The following is a 4603-nucleotide window of genomic DNA, read 5'->3' as shown; positions in this document are numbered from 1 at the left end:
TGTATACATGCATACATAATATACATGTATAATATGTATACATACATACATATATAATATATATATACATATACACACTATACATATATACATATCCACACATACATATATTATATATATATATATATATATATATATATATATATCTTATATATATAATATATGTTAGAGAGAGACAGCAGTCTCTGAAATATAGTACTTTTCTCTCTATATTTTGGTGTTTTTATGGGCTCCTTTTATTAGATGGAATTCTGTTGTAACAGAACATTTTTACCAGTTCATATATATATATATATATATATATATATATGATTAACATATATATGTATATATATATATATATTATATATATAATATTATATATATATAGTATTATATATATATATGTGTGTGTGTTGTCATATTTGTATATATCAAATAAGCCTTTGCATTACTTAAGTTTCTAAGCAACACACCAATGCATAAGTAATATTACAATCGTAAAATACTCACCCTGGACTTTGTATTAACTTAATCAATGAGCGAGCCTGATGTAAAAGCCTACGTGGGATGTTTTTCGAAGTTTTGACTAAGTCCCTATCATAATGAAAACTAACTTTACAGTACATGTAAGACCAACAGTGAAAATGATATGGCATCGTTTATATTTGCCAACAAATGTTACCTGCCCTACGTGGGTAATACCACGTGGTTTCAACTTCTCTGAACCTTCTCTAGATACAGCAAAATCGTCTCTATAAAACATCAGGAGAGCCAACGAAAACTATTGCAAGCGGTCAGAATTACATGTAATGAACTTAGGTGAATTCTTATTAGCGATTTTAATTAGTGATATGCTGACTGTATCACTAAGAGATAGGTACTCATTTTAAAGTGAATGATGGGTAACCTGATACGGAAAGTTACAACTAATCATTTTAGTCCAATGTGTGCCCTAAAAGATTAAGTGTCCCAGGAATCTAAACTGTTAAGATTAACTGGAAAATGTATTGAACAACATAAAACCGTTTGATACCTGATATTAAGGTAATGATTCATGTTAAAGACTACTGGACTACCTGATATTAGATGGTTATTGTTAATACGTATCCTAGAGTGCCTGACAACTGGTGATATTTTACTAAGTATTTTTTTTAATACAAACTGTGGCCCCCTTGGAGTTTCAAGATTAAACTGATAGGATACTTAGATAATAAGCTATGTGCCCTGAGGCATAAAGAACACCTAAATAAACGAAGTGGACATTAAAATCAAATATGTAACCTAATACGTTCTAATCCACCTGATGGCTGGTGTTAAACTGACAAGATAATGAAATGATAACTGTTCTGGAATGTACTGAAATCCTTGTGCCACATTCAACTAATGGTAAATATAAGTAAAGTCAGCTTACCTTGAAGCATTGGAAGATACTTGTTAGCTGATATTAAACTGATAAGAAATTCAAGCAAAAACAACATAATGTGAACCATATTTCGCTATCCAATAGATATGTAACTAATAGTTTACCATCATTAGTAACAAATACATTGACAAATCAGGTATTTGTTAAAAAATGGCACTAAAGAATCTTTGTCGTGGTAGAACCTTGTAGAATGTTTGTCTTGGTATAATCTTGTATCTTGTCATATTCTCACAGCTGTTGGATATTCCAGTAGCCAATGGCAAAATTTCTGAAAGAAAGAGGAACATGTTAATCACATCGAATAGATTTTGAGGTATATTACTTACAAAATAATAAAAGTGAAGCATCATGAGCAAAACTGAGATCAAAGCACCCTGTACCTGGCCCCATATTCTAAGAGGGGCTCAGAACAGGTATTTTTGGCTGCTTTGAACGTCTATAGTTATTTTATGTGGATATAACACTTTACTTCTTTTTAGTCACAGCTGCAGTAAATGTTGATATGATTAAAACTTTTGATTGCCATTCAAATTCCACTAACAAGTGGTAGGAGCTTCTTGGTGTCAATTTCACTTTGGACAAAATAAATTATTATCTATGTGAATTACCGTTGTTATTATTATTGCCTAGACCTCACTACAACTTGTGTATAAGACCATTTAAACCTTTTAAAATAATCGGGTAAAATTTATGAGTACCAACAATGACCCACCCACGTCTAATCAATCATAAATTCTAGAAGCACTCCCCTGGTTCGATCAATCATTTTACAAAAATATGTTTACTGCTCTCTCCATCAACCTATTTTTTTCTGTACAATTGTCAAATACCAAATCATTCTCTGTTCACTAAACACTGTTACAGAGCTACAGGGCTTATTTGGAGTGTTCTACAAATTATTGTTTACTTCCACCAAGAATCTCAGGTTGTGAATCACCTGAAGTAGTAGAAACAAGTTAATTGTTTCAAGGAAAACTGAGGTTTCTTGGGTTACTAATTTGATACAAGGTATTGAAATCCGACGTAGTTATGTACAGCCAGGCCTTAAGCGCCTATGAACAAGTCTGCTGCAAATGAGGCACAGTTTTGGTTTTGGTCTCTACAAATCTGTAAGGCTTTATCGGGATATCTCTCTGTTACTCCTTTCAATCCCAATGTCAATAACTGTTAATGTTAGAAAGTGTTAATCTATAATGCAAATCTCACTTTTCTGATATATTAAACATGAGCTGTTGCCTTTTTAGTTTTAATTGGGTAAAACACTAATATATACATTTTCTTACCATTCAGGAGTAAACAGGTCACTGGACGATAATCTCGTGGAAAAAAAAATTCAATCTCCAACCTGCTTCCTCTGGATTTAACGAGGCTATCGTCCATACAGCCCAAGGATCTAAGATATAAGAAACTTATTATTATTATTATTATTATTATTATTATTATTATTATTATTATTATTATTATTATTATTATTATTATTATTATTATTATATAGTACTAGTTAAATCTAACCCTAATCCTTCACAGAGAGCTCAGGCCTAGAATATTTTTCGAATAGTAAAAGTCTTGATATATATATAGCGGTGCGAGTGTTAAATATACTTAGATACTGTATAACTTTCATTGAATCATTCCTAAATCGATAATTTCATTTGTGTATACGATGTATAAATAAGTCTTCAGTAGCGTCAGTGTTTATGGTAAAAATTGTACGTTCATTCGTATTATTAATACAATATTTTTACACCTATCAACCTTTAATTATGGATTTGTTGTCAAGAAAATGATCTTTTATCAAAACCAAATAAAAATTACCTTTCATAATTCGTAAACTCACCGATTTGCATATTAACTGGTTGATTTCTGTCCAAAAAGGAGAGGTCGAATACGATGGTCGAATCCCAAGGGTCGAATTGCAAGGTTGAATCCTAAGGTCGAATCATAAGGCTGAATGTCAAGGTTGAATCTCGAGATAGGATCGCATGGTCGAATCCCAAGGTCGACTGCCAAGGTCGAATCCCAAGTGTGAATCTCAAGGTCGGCTGCCAAGGTTGAATCTCACTGTCAAATCTCGAGGTCGAATCCTATGATGGAATCTCAAGGCCGTATCCGAGGATCGAATCTCAATGTCGAATCCCAAAGTCGAATCTTACTGCCAAATCTCAAAGACGAATCCCAAGCTCTAATGTCAAGATCGAATCCCACTCTCCATCGACATTAACTATTCCGCCTTGATGTCGCACTGTGAGTCAAGTCGTTTCGAAACATTTTTAATTAAAGTCTGTTTGATACAACCCAAAGTCTTTACATTCAAACACAATGTCAACACTAGAGTCTGGATTCTTTAAGCATTTACTTGTTTCTTCATTAGAGCTATCTCATTGGGTTATAGTGATAGGCATTTCACTGACATTTATTTCGAAGTTTAATGAAAAATATCTTTCACATTCTATGATTATCTGAATTGGGCAATTTTGCCTATAATTTTTAGCAAACGTCATAATATCGAGGTTTTGTTTTAAATAAACGTATTAATATCGAGGTTTTGTTTTAACTAAACGTATTAATATCGAGGTTTTCTTTTAACTAAACGTATTAATATCGAGGTTTTGTTTTAACTAAATGTATCAATATCGAGGTTTTAATATCCTAGCAGCAGGTATTAAAGTAATTTATTTCGATGTTTATGTACAGAAAAATATGTGCCAAGCTCAACTTGGCACATCTGCTATTATTCCACCTAAGCTGATCAATACAGAACTTTTAATAAACAAGCAACAGGCATTAAACAGACTTTTATTTCGAAGTTAATTTGTATAATAGAAAACAGCTTACACATTTTATCATTAGCTTGACTTAGCAATTTTGCTATTTTCCTCTTACTTTGGGAGTAAGCCTACAAACTACTATGTTGTTGTTGTTCTTGTAAGGGGAGTTAAGAAAGGTTTATGGAAGAGCCTAAAAGGATCTGAAAAGGGTGCTTCGCGTTGAGTTAAAGATACATGAATTTCAGGATAGGATATTCATAATTTACTTATTAGAATGAAAATGTAAAAAATAATGTGCATGCTAAACAGTATAGAAAGGTTATTTCCAATAAAATATAGCGTATTTATTTTAATTTTCGTTGGTGATGCAAGGCTCTATTTGACCGTAGATTTTAGCGCGTTTAATTCACGTTAAACGTTAGGAATATAA

General features: G+C 32.1%; 1 long non-coding RNA gene across 2 annotated transcripts in view; it reads right to left on the bottom strand.

Moving 5' to 3' along the window:
- Positions 1–399: 399 nt before the first annotated feature.
- LOC135209427 (uncharacterized) overlaps positions 400–4603 on the bottom strand; it is a 7163-nt gene continuing 2959 nt past the window's right edge. Inside the window, exons 1-3 of one of the 2 annotated variants that reach the window (XR_010313349.1) lie at positions 3243–3646; positions 2689–2798; positions 400–1673 (exon numbers count right to left, since the gene is read on the bottom strand). This is a non-coding gene — a long non-coding RNA (uncharacterized LOC135209427). Of the gene's footprint in view, positions 1674–2688; positions 2799–3242; positions 3647–4603 lie in introns of those variants that run through there. The other variant, XR_010313348.1, reaches the window with a different exon arrangement.

This window comes from Macrobrachium nipponense, chromosome 38 (genome assembly GCF_015104395.2).
Source record: "Macrobrachium nipponense isolate FS-2020 chromosome 38, ASM1510439v2, whole genome shotgun sequence".
Taxonomy (NCBI): Eukaryota; Metazoa; Arthropoda; class Malacostraca; order Decapoda; family Palaemonidae; genus Macrobrachium; species Macrobrachium nipponense.
The sequence above is the reverse complement of the archived record's forward strand: the minus strand, read 5'-3'. Positions and strand labels throughout refer to the sequence as shown.